Below are 18,266 nucleotides of genomic sequence, written 5' to 3' on the forward strand. Positions count from 1 at the left end.
AATGACGATTTTTATCATTAGCATAATATTTTTTTTGTATAAAAAATAATTTTTTCCCAAACATCATCACTGAAAAACAATGAAAAAACTTCAATCGGCGTTTTACCACCAATTTTATTTTCAATATCCTCTAAACTTTTTTTTCTTCATTCTGTGGTTCTGTTGTATACGCTGGAAACTCTTTTTTCCATTTTGGAAGAGCTGTCTTTGACTTATTTATATTTTTTCTTACTTACTTTTGCTTGTTTTTTAAGTTGACGGTAATGATTGACTGTCGAATACTTCCGATGTATCAGGTAAACTTGCATGGATTTTATAAGTTCCGGCGATATCTGGTAAATTTATAACATTTTCACATATATCGTCCTCAATTTCTTCTTCGTCTGTAACTTCGTCTACAGGTGGTGGAATTTACACGGCATCAACGGTATCAGTCTGCAATAAATCCTCATCTTCGTTCAATATGTCCAATAACTCAGCAGTGGACAGAGGTCTTTTGTTTTTCCAAGACATCGCAATAACGATAAAAAAATATCTTAGGAAAAAAAATATGTTGTACAAGTCTAATTAGTTACTTCAATTCAATATTTTTTAAAACTGCACTTCACAAATCAATATTAGTCATTTATATTTTATTCATACAAATATAGAACAATTCACTGTGAATAAACGCACGAAACTGATCAAATTTTACTACACGTGCGTTTGAAATCACGGCGCGACACTATTGACGACTAATTGCTTTAGAATCCTAACGTTGCGTAAACGCAACAATTATAAAAAAGATTACTTACATAAAAATTATAAATAAATAGCCGAATATGATATTATCTCTACTTTACTAATGACCTTGTCAATATAAATTGGTAATTTGGAAAATCCCATTGTACTCCGAGCCAAGAAAATAAATCGACGAAAATATGGTATAGGAAATTCAAATTTACGTCTAAGTTCATAAATATATACAAATTAATTCATTTTATTATAATGAATTAAATCATAATAAAATTAATTATTGTTCTGTTAAGAAGAAATTGTAAAAGCTAAAAAGTAATTTGGTTCAATAACACAATAATAAAAAAATAATTTTTGATATGTTTCGTCTACACAACGTTGGGAACTAATGGGTTAACACCAGAAAATATTGATTGATAGCGCAATTGCAGAAGATATGAATATTTTATATAAATATTCCCCGTCAATTGTAGTTTGTAGAGCTCTATTATTTCCGCCTTTTTTAATTCAATGATTCAATGCAATATATTTTACATAATAAAGTAGTTAAGTTATTAGTTAAGGTATTGCTATTAAAATAAACATAGCATACATTTATAAAAAACATGTACTCGTTCATATATACAAATAAAGTCTAGTCTAAGAAACCTTAACCTTGTTACACTCTTTCTGCACACATCTTTTCTTGTTTTGGTTGTTAATGCCATCTATCTTTAACTCAAAAAAAGAGAAGGGAAAAACAAATTCACCACGATCTACCGTTATAACTTTTACCTTAATTTATTGACAAACGAAAATTGTTTGCTAGAATTAATTTGTTAAAACAAGAGAGAGATAGAAATGTCTCAATCTCTCAACTGAAGTTTTTTGTCTCTCTCTGCTCTTCGAGGTGAAAACGTGTATCCACTGATACGAATTCAACAGGCTATACAAAATGAGATTAAGAGGTTTCAAAGGGACGGAGGCGAGGAAATTTGACTCTCTCGATTAGTTTTTTCTCTCTGCCTTCGAGGCTTGCTTTAAATTAGTAGGAAAAGAAATCTATAGCAAATAGAAAAGGTACATTTTAAAGTTTGTATTCTGGCTGAGTCATTCGATGCTGTCTTCAATGCAAACTTTTGGCCCAAAGGAATACGCTTGAGACCCTTCAAACCTTGAACGAAAGATCAGGCGGAACACAAATATGACATTCTCATTTACAATTAACATCTATAGTAAAAACCTGAATGCTGTTGAAGATTCTAACTCCATTACTACCGCTGTTGCTAAATTAAATCCTACATCCGATGCCAATGGAGGAATGCGATCTAAATTGTCTGCTTTTTATAACGCCGTAAGTGATTTTAATCATGCTATCATCGCTCTCACAGAAACTTGGCTGGGTGATGAAATTTTTAGTGCCGAAATCTGCTGAAGGGATAGAGACAAAATCTGTACAGAACTTACTGGAGGAGGTGGTGTGCTGCTTGCAGTTAACAGTAATTTTAAGAGTAGGCAAATATCTCTCACAAACTATTCAGGTTTGATAGAACAATTATGTGTTCATGTGAGCTTCACTCACAACTTTAGTGAATTAAGTATTTATTATTTTGTTTCTTATATTCCTCCAAAATGAAACATAGACATTTACTATGCTCATATAAACAATATTAAAGAAATTGAAGGTAAATTAGATACTAACTCTTGTGTAGTAGTCTTACGTGATTTTAATTTGAGTACTGTTGATTGTATTTTCTCCGAGGATGTTAAAGCTTTTATCCCATATAATATTGTAAACTAAATTGAAACCCTTGTATTAGATACTATGTCAGCCTTAAATTGTATACAAACAAATAATATTGTGAACTCTATTGGTAGAATTTAAGATCTTATTTTTGTGCAAGAAGATCTTGAAATGTGCTTATTTGAAAAGGACTTTCCTCTACTGAATAATAGTATACATCATAAAGCATTGCGTTTAGAGTTAAAGTATATCAATTTTAAAAATACATATTGTTCTTATCTTGAAGTGGATTATAAATACAATTTTAGTAAGGCCAGCATAAATTATTTTTTAAATAATGTAGGACGTTGAAAGAAATTATAAGATTAAAAAAATCGAATTGCAAGTTTTTTTTCAAAAATTTAAAAATCGAAAAAAAAATTAACAAAAGTTGGTAAAAAATGATTTTCGACTCAAATTTCAAAAAGTTGAGATAATAGCTTCTAACTAATTTTTACTAATATATTGTTTTTAACATTAGGACAAATTTTAAGAAAAAGCGAATTGACAGTTTTTTTTACAAAAAATAAAAATCTAAAAAAATATAAAAGTAAAAATTGATTTTCGACTCAAATATCTTCTCAAAAAATACTGTAGATATTGGCTTTAAACTACTTTTATCTTTCAAAAAACATTGTTGTTAACACTCAGTCAAATTTTCAAAAGATCGAAATGACAGTTGTTGTACAAAAAATTAAAAACCTAATTAAAATCTAATAAAAGTTGGTAAAAATTGATTTTCGACTCAAATATCTTTTCAAAAGTTTGAAATATTGGCTTCAAAGTAATTTTATCTTATAAGAAATATTGTTTTCAACATTCGATACAATTTTGAAAAAAAATCGAATTGACAGTTTTCTTACAAAAAATGAAACTCTAAAAAAAAACCAATACTAAAACTTGGTAAAAATTTACTTTCGACTCAAATAGCCTTTCAAAAATTAAAAATATTGTCTTCAAACTTATTTTATTTCACAGACAATATTGTTTTCGATATTCAGTAATTTTTGTATAAAAATCCAACAGTCCGTTTTTTCATAAAAAATAAAATCTACAAAAAATAATACGCAAATTTGTTAAAAATTAATACGAGTACATATAGACAAACATTTAAGCAAGGCAAATAGACAAACGGGATGGGAAGTTATCAGTGTGGGTCGCATCCCAGCCTCTTTTTTTTTTAAATTTTAGCTACATATGTCTAAGAAAGTAGCATGTACTTATAGACCAAATAAATAAATAAATAACTTTCAAAGCCCGCACTGGATTTATTTAGACTTTAATTTTTTATTTTTTAGGGTAAGCCCAAGGTCGCCGCCAAAATTTGGCTCTGTCGGAATTATATGTTAGATCTCAAGTTGTGTTTGGTTTTAAACAGCTTATATTGACTTAACTTTCAATTTTTTTTTAAAGTTTAAACTTCTTCAAACAGCATTTTAATAGCCTTTTTTGATTCTCAAACGAAAAAAGTAAAGGATTTCATTTCTATCGCAAACATAAGTTTGATTAACTTCACTTCAATAATTTACTTTCAAGAAATAAAAATGTTTTTTAAAAATACGGATACAATTTTGTTCAACAATATTGAATAGTAAAAAAATTAGACACAAGCTGCTTTAACTTATTACCACAGAAGTATAAGGGAAATTCACAAAGTGGTATAAACTCATTGATAAATATTATAAAAGCTGAAAGCTCTCGATATGCTAAGTTATCGTCTTCCAAAGAAAGCAGTTGAAGTGGATGGTTTAAAGACTGGATAGAACTAGCCGAGTAGGTGGATATTCACTTAAACTATAGTAACCTTGTCTCATGGAAACCAACTTTATGTCGGGCTAAGATGTTTTCCATTTTGTTTGATATATTGAGAGAAATAAAAAAACTTATCCTAGACAGTGACGTTCTTTCAAATACTGAAATCATAAGCCTTCTACAATAAATGGGTGTCCAAAAGTTATATGCATATTTCAACACAGCACTTAAATAATAGAATTCAAATTTTAAATGAAATTTAATCTACACCTTCTTTTGGTTTTATTTATAGAAAGCTATAATTTAAGTTGTCAATCAGACAGACGGCAATGCCATCCATCATAATGTTTGTGCTAACCAGTGCCTTTTAACTGACAAAGAGACGAAAATATTTAAAACAAAATATTTTCTTCTTTTTGCTGCAAAATTGATACATTTTTTTAACTTTTTTATTGAAAGATCATGGTATGGTTAGGTCAGTCATTTGACTATAGTAATGGTTTCTTCCTTGGCTCCAGTGAGTCTGCTCCAGCTTTGTTATAATATCGATATCGGTTTCTCGTAATCTGGTTAAACTAATGGTTTCCGGCTCAGAGTAGAACTGTTGTTCAATTTGTCTTAACAATTAACTGCATCCTCGTCAAAAGGATACAACGCACATTTTCAGAACGAGTATGAAGTATGTATGAAGAAGTGTTTAAAAGTTATAATACGTTTAGTAAGGTACATTTGTAGAGTCTTAGTGGAGGGTGGTAAAGAAGACAGTGATTCACAGATTTATTTAAGAGCTCAATATCAAAGTGGAAGTGGCATACGGAGGCAAGTCCCTGGGTCGTGGGTTGGAGTTCTAGAAGGAGTCTACAATTAATATTGAAGCTTTTTGTTCCTAATCGGGAAATCGCTTGTTTTAAAAAAGAAAAACGTACTTATCGTCGACATTTTTTCATTCAACTTGCTTCCACTAACATTCGCATTTTTTCCTTTCCATTTTTGCCCCTTCTCTTTGAAACTATCATTTCACTAATTTGTTTCCTAACTCGTATCTTAATGCACAGGAATGACAGTACGATTTGATATATAGATACAGAAGCATCATTCTTTGTTCTTATTTCGTGTTTAATTACATTAGAAAGGTAAAACTGTATCCTCTATGAACAAATATGTCATTGTACTTTTTTTGTTTTAGATCCACCAATTTTTGTTTTTTCCTTTCATGATCTGTTTTAAATTATTATCCACATTTGGTAAGTTTTTATAAGAACCCGTAGTAAATTGTAAGAGTCTATATAGGAGTGATCTATCTATCGAGCAAAAACGTAATGTTGGTTGGTGATTTCAAAGCTAGAATAAGTGATAATCAAGTTACAACAAAAATGGCTATTTCTAACTCAGCACTATCAAATTATTATAATAGAACATAAAAGGATAATATCTACAATCAAAATGGAATGAGATTATTAGAAATGCTACAAATGTTTGATAGCATTATTTTGAATGGATGTACGGAAGGTGACACCGAAGGGCATTTCACTTTTGTTGGTGGCCAAGGCAAATCGGTGATTGATTACTGAATGTTAAATAACGATTGGATCCCTCTTATATATAAATTTGAGTTTTGAGTAAACAATTTTCTGATCATATGCCATTAGTAATTGAATGGAAATCTTACATTGAAACACAACAGAGATCCCTTAGTTTGATGTCCCGATTTAAAAACCCATATTTAGAAATATATCAACACTATTTAGATGATTAAATTTCACACACCCCTTAACTAATTTGGCAACTTTGGAACTCAAAACTCAATTAACAGAATCTATAAGATGTTCTGCAATTAACCCCACTCCAAAAACAACGAATTCTTTTGCTCAAAAATGGTTTGATACAGAATGTTTTGAAGCCAGAAAAAATCATTCGCACTTTTGAAAGCCTTCCGCAGTTGTTCTTGTGATCAAATTCGGAAATGGTACATACAAGCGAATGAGAAGTATAAGAAAACTGCTCTGTTGAGAAAACCAATTTTGAATTCATGCAATTTTGAATTCAGTCAAATAAAAAAAACACAAAACAGTTCTGAAAAATAGCAAAAGAAGTTAACGGTCAACACAACTCTATAGGCTTAAGTATTTCTGCAGATGATCTATCTGAATATTTAAAAAAATCTTCTTCAAATCAACCCAACAACTTCTTTCTTATACGCACAGCCGCTCGTTTTTGATGATGTTTTGGGCGCAGTTTTATCAGTCAATGAGGTCAGAGATTTCTACTCGGTGCTCTTCTATTTCCTCTTTTTATTAATTTTTAACCAGGCGGTGTCCGAATTGCGGATATCGTAATAATTGTATTACTCTACGCTGATGACTTTCTTTTATTATCCGAATCAGCAGAAACCCTGCAAACGATGGTAAATCATCTTACGGACTATTGTGTCAAGAGGATCTAGTCATCAACACATACAAAACGAAAGTAATGGTATTTTCGCGATCGGAGTGAAGTTAGGAACACATGGATACTTAATGGAAGTCGTTTAGAAGTATCGAAAGAACACAAGTATTTGCGAGTTTTATTAAATCCAGCCCTGGATTATAGCACTCACCTTGCAGAAAAAAATAAAAACTTCACAAAGCTTAGTTAATAGTACTTGGAAGAAGATTTTCTCTAACGATCACAGAAGCCTTTCAACAAAATATAATATTTTCAATGCAGTCGTGAAATCTTCGCTTTGTTATGCGGGACAGATATGGGGTATGCAAGAATACGAAGAAATTGAAAACTTACAAAGAAATTTCTTGAGGAAAATATTCAATATTCACTTAACCGCACTAAACTATTCTATTTATTTGGCCTACCAAAATTTTTTACTTTGAGTTCAAATTTACTGGTTGATTATTTAATTAAAGTGTTTGGTCTACGGGAAACTCGGTTATGTAAGGTAATGATTCTCTACGAAATTCGGAATAAGGACTGGTGGATGAGGACATGGGAGAACATTGCTGCTTCCTGTGGAGAAGTTTTGCAGATCAATCTCAACAATATTGTTCAAATGAAAACGAAGTTTTGCGAAATCACCCAAAAACTTGAAGAATATATCCGAAATCAGATGATTGAAAATGCCCTTAAATCGGAGAGCAGATTACTCTATAAGCAGGTTAATTATAACTTGTGTGACAAGAACTACTTCCAAGATTCTCTCTCCCATAAAGATATTTCCCTTATTTTTAAATCAAGATGCGAACTTTTAAATGCAAAACCATAAAACGGAAACTTTGACCAATTCAACAATTTATGTAACTTAAGATCTAAAGAAAATTGCTTTCATTTCATCACTGTGTGTCCAATTTTAAACCAGCAAAGAAGAGTATGCTTTGGTAAACCATCCCTATCAGTACAGGAAACAATTGAAATTTAAAATGGATCAGATTGGGCGAACCTTGTCAAATTTGTCAGAGCTAGCTACCACTACTGGATGCTTATAATAAGGGAATATACATAAATCATATAATGAAATTATTTATAAAATCAAATTAAACCTTTTTTTTTTTTTTTAATTTTATACCATTATACATACATACATATACAATACATATATGTACTTGTTCAAATATTTTAAAGTTACCAGTCGAGGCTAAGCTAATGCTTGAAAAAATTCTTAAAAGCTTTTGTAAAATTTATAATGCTAACTTGCAATTAATGAATATTTGAGTTGAATTGAAAATTGTTTTGTCTCAAGAATTTTCTACATACAGTGCCTCTATTCTTCGATCGATAGGTTTCGTTAAAATTCTATGAAGTATGATGGTCCAGAAGAAGATGTAAGCTCGAATGAGATTCTTTAAACATCCTTTTGAGTTCATACTTAAGTTCTAGCCAAGTATTTTTTTTTAATTCATAAGTCAAATTTCTGCACGTCCCGAAATTCTATTTTTAATTATTGCAAAAAGTAGCTTTTTCTGTGATTCTTAGTTGTCAAAGTTTTGAATAAAATTTTGAGCCTTTATAGCATCACTATTTTCACTGAGATGTATTCCGTTGCTTTAGGGACAAATTCATTTATACTTGCATTTTTAATATAATCAATAAGATTTATTTCCTTATTTTCTCGTCTATCTATGTTGACTTATTCATCTACAGTTGCATACCATTTGTGATTTAGGAAAAGTACCAGTTTTATTTGCTAGATCGGTTAATCATAATTTTTCTATTGCCGTTTGTAAGACTTTTGCTTCATTGTCGAACTAAAAAAGCAATCAATAAGATTTGTTTCCTTATTTTCTCGTCTATCTATGTTGACTTATTCATCTACAGTTGCATTCCATTTGTGGTTTAGGAAAAGTACGAGTTTTATTTGCTAGATCGGTTAAGCATAATTTTTCTATTGCCGTTTGTAAGACTTTTGCTTCATTGTCGAACTAAAAACGCATGCCTCGAATAAATTTGGCTTTTGAAATGTACTAAGTAGTCTAAACTTTTTCCACCATTTTCTGTTTCTGAAATTGTGTTACTAGCGATAATTTCAAAAAATTTCAGACTGCAAATATTTACTGTTCGCATTCCGATGCATTGGAATTGGAAGTCTAATATTTCTTTATTTAAATCAACTTCCAACAGATTAAACAAACAAACCAAACAGATAATTTTCGTAGTTTGACGATTATTATTTTGATTTAAATTATTTTTTCTTGTACAAACATATTGTAGTTCATTTTGTTTTGAGCTTCTTTGTTTACTTGCTTGATTTGTATGGCCTTGTTGACCAAATGTTTATGATTTTTTTCTCATTGTACTTTTCCGTTTAATAACATTACATTACATACTACTCAGCACTACTTGAAAGAACACATGACAACAGCACGCGGTAGGTTTCGAGACGGTCCCCCATCTGTCTACTAACCACGCTCAATGCCATTTAATTAAATTCTAACTTTATTTTTATGTTCTACTTGGTCTTTGGTTAAATCCTTTTTTCTTCTTGTTTAATATATTATGACATTCATCATTGTCTTAATTTGACCAACATTTTTTTTGACAGCGGGCAACGACCTATTTGCATTGGTTCCCATCGATATCCTCAAAATCAAGCATCAGTGAGCGCGGTTGGTAAACAGATATAGACCGTATACGAAACCTACAGCGTGCTGTTGTCATGTGTTCTTTCTGTCTATTGTTCTTCCTCTTCGAGGTGCTCGAGGTGCTGGGTCTCTACTCTGTACATTTATATGCTGAGTAGTATGTAACGTAATGTAATGCTTTTAATAAACTTAAATAAGTTACAGACAAACATCAGACATTATTGCACCAATCCTTGAGGCAATTTTGACCACCTGTCTTTATCTGGTCCATATTTACTCGGCATGGAGAGAAGTTAAAGTTGTTTTTATCCCCAAAGCAGTTAAATGCTCATAAGGATCTACGACCTTGGAAAGATTGATTGATATTCATTTTAGGGCAAGAACTGATGCAAGACTTCTGTCTTCGTCTCAACATGCCTACTGTAAAGGTAAATCGGTGGAAACGGTGAAACGAAACACCTTAGTTCAGCGCCATCGAATATTCCCTGCATCATATAGAGTTCATTATGGTTGCTTTCGTTGACATCGAAGGTGATTTTAACAACGTGGACACATCTGCACTTACATCTCTGAACGTAGAGAGCTAGCTTTGGGAGTTAATTCATTTAATTCTGACTATAGAATAATTAACTACAACCTGGGTAACTCTTCTGCCAGAAGATTCGTTAGTAGAGGGACACCACAAGGTGGTGTTGTATTCCCTACCCTCTGGAACCTAGTGGTGAATGAAGTCCTGACTAGTATAGATGCGGAGGGTTTAGAGTGATGGCATTCGTTTAAAAGTGGTATTTTGCGGCATTTATAGCGAAAGCTGTTTCTTTTTTTTAAATTTTAAATATTCATGTTGACATCCGGAATGGGGTACCTGTCTGTTACAGTGTGAGCGTTAAGTTTTTGGAAATCGACAACCTGGCGTCACTTTAGGTTTTTCTTTTTCGTGGGTGGATATTTGTTGGAATAATTTGGTTTGTACCTACTCTGGAGCGAACGTCTCCTATAGGTAAAACATTTTGGACAAGCGAAAAGTTTAAAACATCTTCTAACGCAACAAAGTCATTTTCCCAATTGTTACAATTAAGGTACGTAGGTAAAACATAACAAGTAAAGTTTGTGCATAGTATTTTAACACGATACACCCAACGTAATTCATATTCAGAGAAATATTTAGAGTATTGTTCAAATTTTTCGCTTGTCATGAATGTTTTGAACAGACAAAATATATCATGTTTTTTACAAAATTTAAAAAATCTACATTTGTGTTAATTTGATTTAATAATTTAATATTTATAATTTCATTTTTTTCGCTACTATTTACGATACTACTTTTTTTTGGTACTTCTTGCTTTTTGACAGACGGCAACACTTTTTCATTGTTTTTCATGGTGGCTGCCAGATGGCAGAGTTGATGACATCACTGGAATTGCAGCTGCTGTTGACGTTTTCATGAAGTTTGTTGATCGTCGATTTTCTTTTTAACAAGTTGACTTGAGTATCCAAAAGATTTGATTTACTTTGGTTTTTATACTCATTAAGTTGTAGTTCTCCAAACATATCTCTCAGTAACTCCATCATACCTCAATTATCACAAAAAAGTTTTCCATCATGTGTGGTGTTTATGGTTTTATTATAAATAAATAAATAAATTGGGTGGTGCAACAGTCCGTTGTGAACCAGGGCCTAGTGACTTACAACTCCCAACCATTCCTGTGTGCGAGTAATGTTGTCAGGAATGAAAGGGACCTATAATTTTAGGCCGAATCCGAACGGCTAATTTGAGAAAGCACTTTTTCATGACAAGAATTACTCTTGAAGGAATTGTCAATTCTTCGCAAGAGATTCTTGATAGAGTGTCTTATTTGCAACAGGATTTGACGTTTTCTCTGCTCGTCTCGTGTGTAGTCAGGATAAATTATGTAAACACCAGATCCCTTCAGCCTGTCTCTGTGACGTCTTCGAAAGTTATGTCTTGGTAGTCTTAAATTTGATTCGAGCATCGATAAATTGTTTCAGATGCGTTCTCCTTCAAATTGTTTGGGATAGAAAAAATGATGTGATTGGATTTGTATTGCTTTAACATGTATTACATTTTCCTTTCCAAAATTATTTTTTTTTCTCTGACAGCCAACACTTCCTCAGAAAGAAGTTCATTTTGAGTTTGTATTTTTGTTTTATTCGAAAATTTGGTACTACTTAATTCTAATTTAAATTTCAAAGTCATCCGAATTCGTAAATAATCATTCTATATCTTTCGAAATATAAGTAAATGGAAATTATATATTGTTAATATTTAGTTGAATTATTTAATAAACATTCTAATATACATATGTTTCCTGCTCAGGAATACATGAAAAACCTCAAACACGAACGCCGCACAGTCTTTAATTCTCGTCCTCTATATGATGAAACATCCGGATTTGTCACAAGTGTAACTATCAATGGACAAATTTATCCAATCAATTGAATGCGGAAGGTCCACCACAACGTGATAGCGTCGGGTGAAAAAAGGTAAATCAAAATTTCAACAAAGCCGATTTTCTTTTATTTGTTTTATCTATGTACACATGTATGTAGTTTTGGGCTGACTTCAAAGTGCGTACAAAGCCAAGCTAAGAAAGAACAAAATTAATTTGTCTGGAACTGGTGGTGTTTCGCCAAAATAAAATGCAATAACTCCACTAGAGGAGAAGGTCGCTGAACTTTTGGACTTAGGTCAAGCGATTGAGGGAATGACCGGTTCATTTAGTTTGGATTGGTGAAACAAAATAACGGAAACCCTTCACATTTGGATAATGAAGTTACCAGTGATCTCATTGTTGAAAATGAAGTGAGAGGTATAGAAGAGAGTGGTAAAGAAGAAAACATTCCACCCCCGCGAATAACGCCAAAAAAACGGCAGATTACACTCTTGGAAAAACAAGTCCTAAATCAAATATCCTACCAGAACAATTCCTTGGAAGTGATGAAGGGAATGAATCAAAATCTGAAAGGAATTTTGAAATATAAACGAAGAGACTCCGAATTGAAGGAAAAAATATACAAACTTAAAATATAAAAACTGGAACTTAAAAAAAAACTGAAACGTGAGAACATGCTGTGACTAAATTGAAACTCAAATCCGAGATTCCAACACTTCGCCAATCACTGAAATTCCATTCCCTATGTACATATTTGTTTTTTAGTTTAGAAATTGATTCATTTTTGCTTTCATAATGTGATTTTTTTAGGCTTTTGAAGTACGTACATTTAATATTTATATACCATAATATGTGCTAATTTAAAAAGACTGAAGTTATTTTTTTATTATTATATTTAGTCTTAAGAGTTGCTTTTCAAAAATAAAAACATTATGAATTCCTTAAATCATCTCTTATTTTATTTCTTTTCTTTTAGCCAAATTAGAATGTTCATTTGTTTCTAAAGGCTGTTCTTCCAAAGAGAAATGGTTCTCTTCTTCTTCCAATAATACTTGTGTTGAATTAAGGAGTTCAACTCTGAACTTTAAACAGAGATTGTGGAGATCGCAACAAACGTTAATAATTTGAGTAACCTTTTTGCGGGTGGATAATGAAGTTCTCTGGCCGCCAAAAGTCATCGGAATCTTGCCTTTAGGACACCAAAAACATGCTCAATTATTGATCTTGAAACTAAACATTTTTCGTTGAATTTCGATTCCATAGATCATTCAGCTGCCGTTCTGTACGGTGTCATAATCCAAGGCTCTTAAGGATATCCTGAGTCTCCTTAAATAATTTTTTAATATTATTTTGCTTTAAAACTAAATATGTAGATATATTCTTACCTAAGATCCAGGACGACTTATCTCCATTCTCAAAGCAACGTTTGAGGTAAGCTTTTTCCGCACTTAGAGCCCAGACAACGGATTCATGGGATGCACCTTCATATCGTCCGTTCACCGATCTTATCGCCATACTGTAGTCACATATCTAGTTACAAAAAAAAGTACTTTTTGATTCCAATTGACATATGTACAAAATGTATGTATGCATAAAGTAGATGTATGAATAATCATAAATTGAACTTACCACCATCACATTTATACTATGCTTAAGGTTTCTGTTAAAAAAAGTTGTTCATTGTTAGCTGCCGAATCAGTTGAACGTGTGTTCCATCGACAACAGCAATCACATCAGGAATTCCAGATTTTTCCCAAAAATGACGCTTTGACTTTCTTTTTTCTTCATCTGACATTTTGAAGTTGATAAGTTGTGGACAAATTACTTTTTCTACTGATGTTAAAACCTCTTTTATAATTTTGGATAAAGTTTGTTGAGCAAGTCCCGCATGCATGTCTCCACCGATCTGGTTTTGGTAACCACCTGTTGCCAAAAATTTCAATGTAGCTGTTAGCTTAATTATGTTAGGAACAGAAGTTTGATTTTTCCGAATATTTAAGTCTTTTGTTATATTGTTTAATAAATACAAAAAGGCTTCTTTTAAAAAGGCGGTAGTTTTTACCAAAGCTGAAATAAAGTAATTTTTTAGATGAAAAATGCCTACATAAATGCTCAATAAAGGAGTCGCTGAGCTCCATTATGTTGGATTTATCCCTAATTCACCTTCTTTCAATTTGATAAACTCTTTCTCCATTTCCTTCCGACTCCAACCAAATTGCAACACTGTCCATATTTATTTACATATAGTTCTTTATTTATTTATTTTCGGAAAATATTGGTCGCCAAATCAACATTTCTTTTTTTTTCTAACTTAACTTATTTCAAACATAGCCAGACTCGTTCAAAATTCGCAAATTTACTGGCTAAAAGGTTGGCATTACTGGCATCCGATTCTACTTTCATACGTAGTACGATTTGAAAGTAGAATTGGAAATGAGTTTCGAATAGAATCAAAAGTAGAATCGAGTTACATAATAGGGCCCCTGGAGTCCTATACTAAAAAAGTATCGGTGATATTCCTACATTGTATTGCTACAACTCATATAAGTATGGGATTATGTACTATACTGTATGGTACCACAATTTTTGCTTGTAACACACGGCGCATAGTACGTTAGACGAGACAGCATTGCCTTCAGCCCCATACTGTATTGGAGATGTCGCAATGCTACTAGTTTTTCCCGCAATAATTTATGGCATGATAATCGATAAACTTATTAAATTGCTGTGTGAGCGTAAGGGACATAACAATAATGTATAGACTTTTCTGCTAGGAGCATTGTACATGCCGTAAGTTAGTATGGACCTGACTCCCATACTGGCATTGGCGTATCGACTATAAATATTGTCGACGTTACTATTCTCAGTATGGCCAAATTAACTATGCTTACAACATTTTATCCAATAGAAATCTTCTAAGCCATACAGTATTGCGTTCACACCCATACTGACATTGTAATATTCGCAATGTATTTCTTTCCGTGTAGAATCCCATTTTCTACTAAAGTAATTATGGGTTTCTTCGGTATCAAGAAGAATTTTATAAATTTTCTAAGAAATATTACTTGTTTAAGCAGGGCAACCCGTCTACTAGTTTAAATGATATATTCTTATGTTATTTAAGATACATTCGGCTTCATCTGCCTTTGCATATGTGCTGCTGACCAGTGGCGTAGCGTGGGATTTTGCCGCCCGGGGCAGATCAAATTTAGCCGCCCCCAATTTAGTTTGTCAAAGTTGGTGAAAACTACCATTTCTTGTATAATGAACTATACTTTCAGAGTATCCATTTATTTGTAGGTGATGTGTATCGATTTTTACCATTTTGAAAGAAACCACATTTTAAGGAACCTAACATTCAAATTTGGTTAATGTTTTAAATTGCATACTCACTATAAATAAAGCTCAAAAAATAAATTAAGATTAAGAAATTATATTTAATTTTTTAAATCACTTCGTTTTATTTTTATATTTTTATTTTTAATGAACATTTGTTTCGATTTTTAATTTAAGCAAATTTAATTTTGACATTGACTTATGTACGTTACCCATATTTAATAATTTATAAAACATAGAAAATGTTTAAATTATTTGTCTTCTTTGTTTCTTACACACAAATTTTTTTATTATTCTTTCGGTGTCAATCGCATCAATTTTTTGCATTTCTATGGCTAGAATTCCTAGTACTCATTGTTGACCTGAGATAGTTTTTTATTAGTTTTAGTTTTGAAAAACTCCTCTCACATCCGGCATTGCTTATTGCTACTGTTAAAAAATACGCATCATGATGGTAATGCTTGGCAAACTTTTTTCTAACTTCGACTGTACCTACTATGAAATTTAATATTTCAAGCGGGTTTTTTCTTTCAAGATCGCGAAGTCTTTCCAAGGAAGATGCAAAGGCTCTTAATCGACTATGTTCTATTCTGAAATCTTCGGGAGATACATCATGCTCATTGAATGCAAGTTCCGAATCGTAATCAAAATTTTCAGCCAGTAGCTTGGAAGCTGAAAGAAAGTCGAATCTTTGGCTAAACTTTGCAATTGGTTAAATCTCTCCTTGATTTCGACGATGATTTTATCTAAGGAAGAAAAGAATTTTCTTCTCAACTCTTCGTCATGAGACAGACCAACATCTGTGCTTCCATCACCAAAGATGTACTTCCTTTTATTCCATCTGGGAGGATCCAAGGAAATGCCTAAGCTCTCACACAAATTCCTTGCGTAAACAAGAGCATCATTGACTAATTTTTCTCTTGTGTCTTCAAGAAAAGTCAGTAGAGCACTGATTTTAGCTGCACACTGATAAAGGTCAAGACCTTCGGTTTGTAAGTAAATTTGACAATCATTTATTTCATGAAGAACAAGTTCCCAAAAGCCCAAAAAGCAGAGAAAAGAAAAGGATTGCATTGCTATAAGCAAAGTTCCTGCATCTGTTCTCGTATTTAAGCTTTCGCCTGTCTCAGTAAGCTTTTCTATAGAATTTAAAATATACTCATAGTAAGTGGTCTGCACAGAATCCGCTCTTGCACTCCATCTTGTTTCTTGAATCCTTTTCAACGATTTACCAGTAGTCGCAATCAGGACGTCCCAACGATGAGTTGGCATTGGAAAAAACACATAGCATCGTTCCAATGTTCCGAAAAAAGTAAAAGCAAACAAAATTCAAAGAGTGATTTTAGCATGGAACGAACTGGGCTTTCGGGTTTATGTCTTGAATTCTTTTTTGGACTCCTGTGTTTTTTCCGGCCATAAAAGCGGCATTGTCGTAAGCTTGTACCTTGCAATCCATTATATCGAGGCCGTCGGTTTTTAGTTTACAAAGGATCATCTCGGCAATGCCCTTAGCAGTTTTATCTTTTGTTTCAATGAAATCAACAAAGGATTCCACCACTTTTATATGATGATCCTCAATTTTTATATACCGCAACACTTGACTGGTTTTGTCTTTGCTCAGAAATAATTTGATGTCGCACTTCTTCTCCTAAAATGTTTCATTTTTAATTTGTGGCGACATATAACTTGTTGATATTTTTTCATTCATTTTTATTCTTACAAGATGCTCACGAAGGACTGGGTCATAGGGTGTATTCATAAATGTCAGCCTAACTAAGAACTGCGTTATCTGCATTCATAAAGTCAGATTTTTGATAGAGCTAACCTAGTCGAACTGCAGTACCTACCGTTCATAAACGTCAGTCTTTCGTCAGCGTCGGGCAGATTGTGCAGCTGAATTTGTTTGGCTGCAGAAAGAGCGGGAAATATTAAAATAATTTTTACAACAACAAGAAGGAGGAAGCTCGTAAAGAATGTAAGTAATGGCAAATATTTGTTGATAAAAATAATTTAAATTATTGTACTTAAGGGGGATGATGAAAGTACTATAGGTACTGTGTTGACAACTAACCACATTAAGAATGCATTTTTTGTCAATACGCGATAAATGTTTAAGCTTTAAAATTGTTTCGCTATAATTTTCGTTCTATTTTTGCTTTACAAGATATAGATGCCAATTATAATCAAATCAAAAATCAAGTTCAACAAAATTTGTTTGGCAGCCATTTTTCTCTGACGTTTATGAACTCTGTTTACATACAAATCGGACTAAGTCAGACCTCTTTGTTTACTGCAGACATTCTGCATGGGAAGTGCGTTCACAAATGCATCAGAAAAGAAATGCGATTGTACTAGCGCAGATTTTCTGCGTTTATGAATAGACCCATACTTTGAGATGAGATGTTCTAATGTAATGGTTTGATCTTTCTGAAGTCTTACTTCCAATCCTTTCCATTTGCAAACATTTATGTTATGTTTTGGACCTGACTCGTATTTCTGTACTTTGGGATTAAGTTTTTTCCAGTTATTGAATCCATTGGTTAAACAGAACATTGATTGTCCCTCTCTGGTCTTATCTTCAAATAAGCAGCAACAATAACAAAATAATGACATTTTAGAAGGGGAATAAGCTTACCAGCACCTTAATACTTTTTTGCCATTTGTTAGTGTGCGGTATAACCAATCTTTCGTTGACCGCCTAGATGAATCTGAAACTGTTGATACGGCAGCAAAGTTAATTTGAAGATGCTGCACAACTTCTGGTCCTCGTTGAACGAGAAGAGTTCTTATTCTTGGTGCAATACGGTCTGGCCATCTTCCAATGTCATCTAAATTCTTGTAGTGGGTTAAATTTTCTTTCTTTTTTAGAAGCATAGCTATGATCTGATTCGGAGTTAGATTCTGTGCTATACAAATGGATGTTTGCAAGGGTAGATTCGTGTTTAATGTCAAAACAGATTTTTGAAAATTACTCAGGATGAGTAATTTTTAGAGAATCAGGATTGGTGTTTCCAGGTTAACAGAAGAAGAAATGTTTGGGGTTTGAGACTGGATATGTTCAGAATTAGATGTATTTATTTGTTAGGGAGACGAAATATTTATAACTTCAATGTTCAGTAGAAGGACTTGAAGCGGTTGTGGAATCGCAGGTAGCAAGGTATTGATTTTGGAGCAACAGCATGAATATTTGTACCTGAC

Source organism: Eupeodes corollae, chromosome 1 (assembly GCF_945859685.1).
Source record: "Eupeodes corollae chromosome 1, idEupCoro1.1, whole genome shotgun sequence".
Classification (NCBI taxonomy): Eukaryota; Metazoa; Arthropoda; class Insecta; order Diptera; family Syrphidae; genus Eupeodes; species Eupeodes corollae.